A 13,252-nucleotide genomic window follows, 5' to 3' on the forward strand; every position below is an offset into this window, starting at 1 on the left:
AATCCATTAAAGACTCATGATATACCAGTTAATATTTACAATCTAATAATACATAACAAATTGTATATAAATACTTATTCATTTATGTAGAATTTAATTTGCAGTGGTATAAAAGCTTCTGTTGTCGACATTGAGAATAGCGTTCAGTAAACATGTTACGTAGCACTCGTAAGCATAATTAGAGTATTGTCACCAAAAACTGGCACCAAATTTGGGTGCATCTATTGTGTGTCCGAGTCGTATTTGGTTATGCGAATTGATGAACAAACGTTTGAAACGTCAATGTGATAATTTTCCCACGCAAGGACAATTTGTTTTAATGGTTACACGAAATGAGCTAATGTTTACGTATTAATACTATAAATATTACGGAAAAACTGACCAATATTTAAAAAAAAGAAGAATATTTAACAATGACTCCAAAATACATTACCTACGTACTTTTTTTTTTTTTTTTTTTTTATAGAACGGGGGGCAAACGGGCAGGAGGCTCACCTGATGTTAAGTGATACCGCCGCCCATGGACACTCTCAATGCCAGAGGGCTCGCGAGTGCGTTGCCGGCCTTTTAAGAATAGGTACGCTCTTTTCTTGAAGGAACTAAGAATTCCTTGTTATAAAAGCGGAAACATTTTAACGAATTATTTTGTGAACGGTTTTAGTTAAATTTATTTAACTGTAAAATCTACAAATTAAGCTACGAAAGCGTAATTTTAAAACAATATAAAGTACTTTAATTTACTATTGTACATTAAGAAAATCTGTTTAACAAACATTGTCTCTATAAAGACCAGTGCGGCTTAATGAAACACTTTATTCACAAAGAAATACTCAAAGTTCGTAAAGTTTCTCGAGTTTAAAGTCAAACAGTAATCAGTAAAGGAGTGCCGCCGGGAGATAGACGAGCTGTTCACTTGATTTTGGTTAAAATTATTCAGCTTTTGCAGCGAATTTAATAATAATTAAGTATACTTTCTACTTTAATGTTTATGTAATAAATCCTTAAGGGATTCGGATAATCGCTTCAAACAGATAGAGAACTTGTGTTTGTACTTGCTCGTACGGGAGATTAAAACAGTGAGGAAACGGATATGTCTTAGAATTAAAAATCGACAAGTGCGTCAAGCATAGAATACTGATCACCACACACATCACGAAAATGAACAATGAAACAGACATAGAACGAGTTCGACCCAAGCCCCGTTGGGGTTTTAGTATAGTACAATGTTTGGACTGACTATAAATATTATGTTCTTATTTTGGTTTTTGTTTTTAGTAAAGAAAAATGGTGTTAGGGTTTAGGTGCATAAATAGTTTATTTATATCTGGTCTCTCAGTTATAAAATACTTAACCAGAAAAGATGACGGAATATACAAATATAAATTATTTATTTTTATGTAATCGCAAAACAAAAACGACAAACGGGCAAGAGGCTCACCTGATGCTATGTGGCCATGGACACTCACATTGCCAGAAGGCTCGCAAGTGCGTTGCCGGGCTTTTAAGAATTGGGCGGAAATACATACTTCAGTGGGCAGCTACAGTGGTGGTGCGCAGCAAAAACTGCCTTAAGAAACGCTCAGTTGTGGACGTCGAGGTGCTACAAGTGGGATTTTGTATTCATGTCCAAATCCAAAGCCAATTATTAAATATTTAACCCGGATATATCTTTAGTTTACTGAAAATCATTTATTAATTCAGATTTCTCCCTCTCATATAGAACATAGAATCAATACCTGTGACATTCTTGACTAGACTCCTTATAATTTCAATCAGTAGCCAAGTTGTCAGACTGTCCCTGAGCGGCGTATATTTGGTAAACAATTGCAGACACCTATATGTATCAGCTGATAATGACCTGGTCATTCGCTTTCATTCAGAGGAAACCCCCTGAGACAGACACCACGTGCATCTCCATACATGAGAGCCGCCATAATTTTGGTCCCTAGCCATATTATCAAGTAGCAACACTCCAGTTTCAACGACTTATTTAGTCGATCTTTGTAAGGCACTGGCCTTAACAGGTACACGTTAAAGATTCTCTTAAAAGTACTGCCTTTTTTTGGTCCGTATCCAAATGGGGTGCACCGTTATGTTATATAATGTTCGAAGATGGTTGTTTACCTTCCCTTTTAAGATAGGTTTTTTCAACTGAGCCACTATATGGTAATGTAACAGTTTTTATGTGTAGACCAAATGTGGGGTTGGTTTTTACCATAATTGAATTGAGTGGTATGAAATCGTTTGGTTGTATGTCTCGAAACGGTCGTGTTGTGTGTACAGTGGGATTTTAAATGATTTATATTGATACGTCTTAATCGTGTTATCAGTGGAAAATTTGCCAAATTTTTGGTTTAAGGTAGGTAGACGCCGATTATTATCCATATTCAAAACATATTTTTAACGTTAAAAATTCAAGTCGAATGTTGCGATTTACATATTATATGTATGCAGATCGCGTAATGACCCCGATATAAGCAGGTCAGGTATATGTCTACTCCTAAATCTAGCTGAAACGTACTTAAACCTCGACTTGTACGACTTGGTATAGGCAGATTCTCTTCAATAGAATAGACGCAATGAATAACAGTTGACGGCGTCCAGTCTACCACTATCACCGCGATCGCACGTAATCATGAATATGTATTTAAAAATCCTAACTTTTTTGATATCTTGAATAAATTTGCAAATAACGAGCATATTCTACATACATTAGCCTCTTGCACTATGTTAGATTGTTCGTTGACTAACCATTGTTTACGTGTAATCGTAGACAAATGGGAGCCATTCACACCGTAATATTAGTGTTTTTCCCCTCATTTTATCTTTCAATTAACATTTCTTGTGTATAATTGCGTCATACTTGTGACTTTTCGCCATAAATGGAGCTCAACTGTCTTTTCACCCTCTAAATATTGGTTATTTCCAATCATCCGTAGAATGCCATGAACTCAGCCACTTGTAACTAATGCCCGTTAAATATAATGACCACATTTTTTATATTTTACATTGATTTGAATATTAATTTTACAGGGAAACTCATTTTTCTAATCAACCCGTTTTTTGATTTAATGAATGTATTTACATATTCCGGGTTGTTTAATTTAAATTATTGTTGACGGAAAAACTTGTGATTAACTTGTGTTTGTGCATATTTCAAATGGTAGAAAATGTTAATTGAATGTACTTATTGAATAAATACAACTTTACTTACTAACTTCCACCATAAAGTACCTGTAACAGATGAGTCTAATTAACCTCTTTTAAAATAATATTTATGCTTCCTTTTTTATAAAACTTCCGTTATATCTATGTCCGATAAGCAACAGATTTGTATACAGATAACGCAAATAAAATAGCAATCATAGACCTGGTATAAATTATTAATTTCATATTTCAATGTCAATCTCTTCATAATATTCTGACCCCGTTTGTCGGTTACGTGCTTTGCTGGCCAATAGCGCAGGATCATTTATTTATTTTCTTTTCCGGTGCTACAGGAAGGACGTGGACAGTTACTTTCGCGCCAATTGCATAACAATGGCCGCCATCTTGCTGACGGAAGCGCGCGAAATGTGACAGGCCGTTTGCTAATTATTGAAACATCTCGCTAATTAATTAAATTTGTACAAAAATGTGCTGTTAAATTAGTTCATCATTACACAAATTATTTTTAGTAATAGTTCGTGTATCACCATACAATTTGTTACAAATATGTAAGAAAATTTCATGCTTCCATGGAAACGAATGTTTCATATGGAAGCTTATTGAGCAAGAATGAAATTAATTTCTAAGAAACGGTATTCGAAGAATACTTATTTAAATCACCTACAATATTTGTAATACCTCTTTCAGATGAATAGCGCTTTTGTTCTAGTGAGATGAGTTTGTTTTCACTATGCCTATGTAGTTCCCGTGGGCAGTAGGTCGTTGTGTACACGTACGGAATACTATCCTCATATGGCGTAGGGCACTTGCTTTCGCGTTTCCGCCGGACGCGACCGTTTAGGCCTAACCAGGCTTACGGAAGAGCGGCCAACGGTCTAGCGAGGTGTTTTAAAAATCTTTAAATTAATATGTATGGGCGAAGTATGTGTAAATTTTTCTACGAACATTATAGCTAAAAACGTATTTTTATAGAATTGCTAAAAAACATTACAGTCTCAAAGAGCGTATTAGCGAGAATGGTAATTCTGTCACCGAAATGTTATTAAAAATCACATACCGAATGTTTTTTAATAAAATGGTATCAAATATCTTAACTTCATCAACTTAACTTTACTCTTTGGCGATTACTCCTAGTAAGTATCTATCAAATCTGCCTATTTGTTTTTGGTTTGGTTGCTGACATACATGTGATCATACTGATATCACGTAGATAGAACATATAACGAATGATGATAGTTCATAGAAATGAATAAAGTATCTTATCGTAAAATTGGATAATACTGGCCACAATGAGCGTGTTTGTTCATTTTGGAACAAAATAGGTATACCTACCTAAAAACGTTAATGCCTTTAATTATATGACATTTCTTTTCATTGACTTCAAATATCAAATAATTCAAAATATAAACTCAAGACGAATTCTTTTCGTAACGAAATGTCGATTTCTTCAAAATTTGGACCAAAGTATGTGAGTCTCATACGATTTTACGAGTACCTTAAAATTATTCTCTGAAAATACGTGTACATTTGTGAGGGCACAACTTTTTAATCTTAAAGAATTTGTAACAATCGATTTTATAAAAAATACGAAGGTCGCAATGGCGAGCGTGTCCCTTTTTGCTGAACTTACAACGTCTCGGTATTTCAGAAGGATTCTTGAGGACCACCCAAAAAGTGCATACCACTTGATCTAAGCCACACAAATCATATTTTAGATTGCTTATATTAATTTCATATTTTAAGTTATTCAATTGTCTTCTGGTTTCGTAATTACTCTTAGCCGTTTTCATAATTCGCTTTTTGCCTTCTGGTATACGAAGCGCGAGGAAGAATGTTGTCGCTGTTACAAAAATTATTATTAATTTGCTTTAGTAAAATATTATACAATATTATATTAATTTAAAACAGCTGCGGACTTGTAAAATGTATCTAAAACTGAGCTAACGAGATGTTATGAAAATATGATGCTACTGAAATTACTTTGTGAATGTCAAAGCGTCATCTTAACCGACTGAAAACATACTTGCCATCTTTAGAATTAAATAATGTAGGTGATATATATATAAAGGTGATGTGTAAGAGTGGTGGACAGTTTGGGTACTGGTAATTAATGTTAATTTAGATATTTTAAAATATTTTTGATACAACAGGAATAAGACGCCTAAAGAGAACTAAACCTTTTGAGTTGACAAACCTAGTGTAGTGAATATGCAAGTGCGGTATCTCGGTCATGAACAGTGCCAAAACATTATAGAACACTAGGACTGTTAATGAGCATTACCTTAGTTTAAGCTATTCACTAGTAAAGTAGAAAATTAAGTCAACATAATATTACTTATAAGCCATAATTATTGAATAGGATAGATTGTAATTCATGTGAAGTCGAACTCTTTTTGTAAACTTGATTATAGGAAAAAAAATTGGGGTTTAAAAGTATAATGTTACAAATATTATTAAATAAATAAATTTCGATTTGAATTAAAGTATATTCTTATTTATAGTCAAAAGTATATTTAGAATAATAGAGTTCGTCCAACGCGTACACATAGCTGAATTTTACTGTGAATTATTGATTTACGTATAACTTTTACGGTTTTAATCGTCATACTAAAACGTATACTGTATTAGTTAAAACAAATATCCACCAAATCGTTTATTAATTTAAAAAAGTTCCATTTCTATCATCGGCTATCATTTTGCCTACAACATGTCATAAGTGTAATTAGGCTTACAATCTATATGTATGCACCTTAGAGCATATTGTCTCAAAAAACTCGTATACATAAGACATATAAATATAACTTGGTATCCATAATTGTAAAAACAAACAAAAACAGTTGAATAAATGCATCGATAAATACCGTCGACATTTAGCCTACACGAGTTGATTCTCGCGACTTTGTACGGTGACTTGTAAAAAGCCAAGATGTTTGTGTATTTACCTAGTCACCTAAAAACCTAGGCATTGTAAATACATCGTCATAGTCGTAGAATAGTGACGGATCTGACAAAAAGTAAACTTTACAGGGCAGCCATTTCATAATAATAATATAATGTTAGTTTTTGTCATAACTATTTTAATTCATATTCTGTTGTTATGAAAATTGGCATACAAACAAACAAAAGGGTTTGTTTTGAAACAAAATAAAAGTAATAACATTAAATTACACAGTTTTCTAGAAAAATCTCATGTTCTATCAAATCCGTCACTTTACCGACTGATTTATTTGAAATTTAAAACACATGGATTTTTTTTAATGTAGCCGTAATATTTAGTCAATGTACTACCAAATATGATAAAATATGTTTTTTTTTTAAATCCGACATTGTTCTACGATCATGACGAAAAGCAGAACGAAGTTTGGGACGTTTGAAATAGAACAATTTGCTAGCAAAAACCTTTCATTGGTTAAAATCTTCTTAAGGTCTAAATAGGTTTTCTGCTATTCAATTGATAAGACAAGTAATCTGTAACTGTATTAGCAGGAATTAAATTCCGGGTTTTCGTTAAGAAATAGCTTAAGGCATACAATAAATAAGATTTTGAAAAGCTCGAAGAATAAAAAATGCTTAGGCAAATTGTGTTTTTAATACTAGGTATAGTTTACAGAAATTCTTACAATACTGAAGAAAAGAATACGTGATGCCTTCCACTAATGTAAGACTTCATTTGTATAGGTTTTTCTGGACTATTGACGACGTCGGCCATACAATTTTATTATATGTATAGATTATTTATTTACTCGTACATATATATTGATGAAGAGGTGTGCCACCAGACTCCACCCATTACTAAAATGCCAATACGATTACTAGACAAGTCTATCAAAATTCGATCCACGTCGCTCTACACTACACGTTTTTTTTTTAATCGCCGAGGGAATGCGCCGTAAATTCCAGTGAATGCATTAAAATTGTATAGGATATGTTTTTGCGAGGGCGCATGTGACGGTGCACGTACGAGTATATAATTGTAATTAACATAAGATTTCCCGTAATAACCCCGGAGTGCGCGCGCGACGCAAAAATGGCCGCGACCGCTTTTTGTTAACTGCGTACGCTGAATATCATAAGCTACGTGCGTGGATCATCACACACTCGTGCATTTTTCTTCTCATCTCACTCCGACAGCAAAATATGGTTTTTAAATAAATATTCAAACTTCATAGGAAAACAGTACCTTGTAAGGTGAAAACCTTTAAAAAGAAATACACTCTAATTCACTTTTCAAATACAATTTAGATGAAACAAAAATTCTACTATAATATTATCCAATAAAACCATAAAACATTGACAAAAGATTGTTTTTTTTTTAATTATATATCAACAACCACCCCGTGTGCTTACACCTAAATGGAGGAGACGGAGTTACGCCTTGTATGCCTGCATATCAGGACTGTTCCCTATCTTACAACTTATGACAGTATTAAACTGAACGACACGATTATTGCATAAAATAGATAAAATTTATTGTGAAATGCATTAAAAAGGTTTACGTTCTCAGTATTACCACAGCACATTCGGGAAACGTATTTGAATTTAGAAATATGCCCTCGAACCAACAGACTACTTAATCTTTATGTAATTTTGAATTTGGAACATCAATTGACAGTTGACAGTCGTATCAGATATCGCGTGGTGTAAAGGAATCCTTACGAGCAGATCGAGTAGTTTTTGTGGCTCACGTAACACGATCAGTCCATCTCATAATTTTGCCTTTTTTCTCCGATGCTGCGTCCTTATTAAGGCACACTGTTCCCTGATTACGTTTGTATCTCCGTGATTGACACTTGCTGTACCCGTGGAGCTTTAGAGATTTATACTGACTTCCACCGCTTTGCGCAGACTCTTTCTTGGAATCCAATCGAGCCTTCGTGTCTAGTTAGTTCTAAGATGTAGGTCCTGAGAAACGGTTGCACTCTGCACTGGTTATATAGTACGTGAGAACTGAATTTGTAAAAAGAACTTAACTATACGTTCTTTGGATAGGATTATTTTTACTAATAATTTACGACAAATTAAGGTCATTTAGTTCTTATCGTTTCTTAGTTTTATCGAAGTAATTTGTATTACAAATTTAATTTTTCAAAACTTCAGGTGTAATTAACATTAAATCTAAATATTTGCTTACGAAGCAATGGAAAATGAAATCAAAAATAACACTACATTATTATTCCGATAATGTTTATTTTGAACCTATTTTTGTTAGTTGCGATATTTATATGTTGTAGCTATATATATATGTGTATATGTATTTTGTTAATTACCCTGTACGTATCATTATTAAACGAATATTGTCCTTCAGCCGTCAGCAGGCAGTTAGGACAATGAACAGAACCATACACGGAGCGGACGCGACGGTTTAGGGGTGCGCGTGAGCACACATACTGATTTCTTTATGGTGACCATGTTTTAAAAACAATCTAACTTAACCTATTTGCATGTATATTGATAATAAATAAAAGCATTGTTGGTTATTAACTATTATATTCAGCGTGAATAATGGTTTAAACAGGTTTTTTTAATATTTTATTATTTAAATTAATTTTTTTAATTTTTTTAAACAGTTCTTTAAATATTTATTTGGTAAAAATTTTTTAATTTTTAAAATTGTGTATTAAGGGAATGTAATTGTGTTTAAAAAAAAGCCCCGGTCATAGTTAGAAAAGGGCAACGCTTATTTATATGACAAAAAATGAACTACTGCAACAGTATAAATATTTATAAAAAAATTGCTGCGACCCTGCCAGGATTCGAACCTGGAATCTTCTGATCCGTAGTCAGACGCGTTATCCGTTGCGCCACAGGGCCTGCTGAAAGCTGGCTCTAAATTTAGGACAATGTAAAAAAAATTCTAAAATTAAAAAAAGATCCTCTTTGTTACATAGTACACAAAATTTGCTTTTAATATCATCTTTTTTCAAAATTTTATCATCATTCTTAAGAAAAAATCTTATGTTATTATATCGTAATGAAAATATTCATACAGAACCTTTGGCCAAAATTTTATCTTCATTGATACCTTATACAGATCATTAGGATCTAGTTACGGCAATAATTTTCTTATGAACCTGTGATTTTTCCTAGCTATTTACGAAATTAACACATCCTCGTTAAAACATCGATAAAGAAACTATCTAAAGCCTAAAGATAATTTAATATATCAATATATCTTTCCAGTTATTTATAAAATTACTAGCTGACCCGGCAAACGTTGTTTTGCCCTGCATATTATTTCTAGGAACCTTTTTTTAGTTCAATAAAAATAACTATCAATAATAAAAAATAGGGGTTGATCGTTAAGGGGTGAAAATTAAGGGTTGTATGTATTTTTGTATGCCACATTATAAAAAAAATTAAAATTAAAATGTTGTCCAAAAAATACAAATAAAATGTTAGCGGTGGACAACCCTTATCACTTAGGGGTATGAAAAATAGATAGTAGCCGATTCTCAGACCTACTGAATATGCATATAAAATTTGATATAAATCGGTCAAGCCGTTTCGGAGGAGTATGGTAACTAATATTGTGACACGAGAATTTTATATATAAGACTAGTGGATGCGACAGACGTTGTCCTGCATGATATTTCAAGCAATTAGTAAAGCAAAGTATGAAAGTACCGACTGCAGCGCCATCTGGCGGGCTGATTTGTGAATCTAAACCATTCCCAGATCCCCTTGAACACACACAAAAAATTTCATCAAAATCGGTCCAGTCGTTTGAGAGAAGTTCAGTGACATACACACTCACAGAAGAATTATATATATAAAGATATAACCGGATGCACAGGTGCACAGGGGTTAGGAAATTTTAGCAGCCTTGAAGCGTATATTGTAGTGCAAATACCGTCTTCAGCATCCTATTCGACTCCGGGTTCATTGTTAAATCCAACGTAAGGTCTATAGGTAATATGTCTATATAGACATGATCATCTAATTTTGCATAAAAAGAATACCAGTGAAATACATTTTCTGTATGGGCAAGACATTAGGGGTTGCAACACCATTATGACTATGTGCTCGTAGTCATGGTAACCCTACCATCTGACGTTCGCGCCCAATTACGGCACAGGTTATTAAAATAATGCGTCCATAGAATGATTGTTAGCAAATATTTATGTATGCTATTCACTGAATTGTTAATCACGTTTTACAATACTCTAGGCAACGGAAAATTTGATGAAAACTCATTCCGAATATTTCCTAGAACTAGCTAGGTGCGGCGACACAGATTTTCTTATGTTGAATTTTAGGTAGTACGTAGTTCTGTAACGTATTGGTTGATTCAGATCAGCTGCTAAAAGCTCTTATAGAATATTGGTTATCCGGATATTAGCTAAAAGATCTGAACGCGCGCCTTGATTTATATTTTAAGTGCATTTTGAATTCCTATATATTTATCAAAGATATAATATATTATTGCTTTAGCTTTCTTCTTCATTCTTCTTCCAAACGCACTGAGGAATTATAGGAATAGGTATATAAAAATTAAACAAGGGCAATCATTCAAATTCAATTCAAAAGTGATTTATTCATATAGGTACAATTTGTACACTTATGTCAAATTTACGCCATCTCATCTTGAGCGGCATTAGGGCCCAAACATTGTTTTCATCTATGTATTCTTGAACTGTGTAATATCCTTTTTTCATTAGGGTTTCCTTTATGTAAAGATTTATTTAAACTTATGTAACGGAAGTTTGGTTACATGATCTGGAATTTTGTTATATATATGTATACTGACTGAGCAGTTTTATGAAGTCTGAAAGCTGGAAAATCAAGTCTATTCCAACTTCTTTTGTTCAAATTGTGACAGTCACTGCGCTTTAGAAATGTATTTAGGTTTTTATAAACGTCCATAATATTTTCATACTCATATTGGGAGGCAATTGTTAAAATACTGATTTCTTTAAATAATTCTCTTTGCGAGACACACGGTTTTAATTTATATAAAGCTCGTATTGCTCTTTTTGTAATACAAAAATATCTTGAACATCGGCCACTCTCCCCACAACATCATACCATACGTAATAACACTATGGAAGTAACTGAAATATGTAACAAGCCTCGCTATTTCAATAACAGATACTAACCTAATCTTTTTTCTCGCAAAAGCAGCCAAACTAAGTCTTCCCGGTAGGGTGGTAATATTGTAAATAATAATATACTAAAACTAGCAACCATGATGGTAAATGAGTCATCGAAATGTCGCAAGGATATCTGCATTAGGAATCCTAGGAATTGGATTAACATATACTGGGCTTAACATGGTAATAAGTATCATTACTGGTTTAATGAGCAAATGAATATGATTGAAATTTGAAATATTTAGACTTTGAAGAATTGGCTTGCGAATGAGGTCACCTTTAAAAATTGTGAGGTGATACAACTAAGTTGTTGGTTAAATATAACCCGTATATAACTTAGCTACTGTTTAAATAGTATAAGAAATTCAAAAACAAAAGCTTCTTGAAAAACAATTGACGATCTTTCTTTTTCTTCATCTTTCAAATTTTGTCATCCACCAATGGCCAGCATTATGGCATTAAAAATCGATATTGTCAAAGCCTTGGCAAAATATCTTTATTATTATTATCACATGTGCATTAAGCAAACCCAAAAATTACTTAATTATCAAATACTATATTAATCCGGTATGTTATTTTGAATTTCTTTCTTACTTTATTTTGAAAAAATACCAAGGATATTTCTCTAGTCAAATAAATTGAAAAAATGCTCTCAATACATTTTTAAATTGACAATTTGTCAACGTATACAAAATAGAACTTGTTTCAATGCAAATAAGAAAATACCTATTTGTAATATAGACGCTCAAAGTCATTTGTAGACGTCAGCTTTTATTAAAACTGAATATTGATGGAGCTAGCTAATGAAACGAAATGGTCCGTTTTTTAATTAAAACCACTTTATACATTTAAAATGGTCGTAATCTGTACTAGAGAACATTTCATTAAGAATATAGACTAATAAATCTATTGGCGTTTAGACGTGTACTCTGTGAAATATACCTCTATATTATGGCGCATTTCGATGTATTTTTATACTTTAAATTAGTTTTTTGTTTAAGTCTCAAAGCACAGTTTATCGTTATACCGATGCGAACTGGGAACTAAAGGGTAATAATCCAATTAAATATCATAACTATAAAGAAAGTTCATAATTATTTATTATAAACTAAAAACATTGCACAAAAGAATAAATACAAAGGAATTTATAGATTATCGATTTTCCAACGAACTCTCAGAAATGCATTAAAAAAATATTAAGTTCAGTTAGCTATTCTTATATTAATTAAGAGAAATGGATCGTGTAAATATTTTTTCCCATAACTTTTTTGTGAATATGTTCTTATTAAAAATTACGGTTACCAATGTTCGTTGTGCCTGCGTTGAGCTTTGTTTTCTTAAAAAAATATAAGCTTCTATCAGTAATAAGAGACACATTAACAGCTATTATTTTAGCTAACTTAAAATAAATAATATTACAAAAAACATATACTAAAGATATAGCCAAAGATGGAATACATAATATATACAAAAAGATAATAATATATTTTAAAAAAAGGGTGCGTGTACTTATGTACGCGCGTAAGAAGTTATACTTCTTTGGCATTATTAAAAATAGTTTTTGATTGCATGCAAATAATTAATTACAATTAAATAATCAAAGACTGGAAAAAGATTCAATAAATATATATATTAGTCAATAAAGTTCAGTTTACATTTGAAAAATTAAATAAAAATTAAATCGATTTAGTGGGCAACTTCATTCTGTTAATTTTGTGTCTCATCAATTTTTCATAACGCGCCTAAAGAAGTATAACTTCAAATAGATGTATACGTATATTTAACTAAGTATACCTAATTCGGGTGTGTTGTCTGTAAGTATGTTCGTGAAGGTGTGTGTGTGAGGTGTGCTCTTGATGCAGTTTATTTGGCGGTGTGCATAATCATGCATTTTTATACATGTACCTGGTTAAACTTCTAGTTGATCTTAGTGAAATTTGTGATAGGAGTTAAGTGTGTATTAGGAGGTAAAAGCTACTAAATAAATATAGCGA

The 13,252-nt window shown here is 32.4% G+C and overlaps 1 non-coding gene across 1 annotated transcript; it reads right to left on the reverse strand.

The window, feature by feature from the left end:
• Nucleotides 1–8,906: 8,906 nt before the first annotated feature.
• On the reverse strand, nt 8,907–8,979 carry Trnar-acg. The gene has a single exon. It is a non-coding gene; the product is annotated as a tRNA-Arg (tRNA).
• Nucleotides 8,980–13,252: the final 4,273 nt, after the last annotated feature.

Source organism: Pieris napi, chromosome 2, assembly GCF_905475465.1.
Source record: "Pieris napi chromosome 2, ilPieNapi1.2, whole genome shotgun sequence".
Lineage (NCBI taxonomy): Eukaryota > Metazoa > Arthropoda > Insecta > Lepidoptera > Pieridae > Pieris > Pieris napi.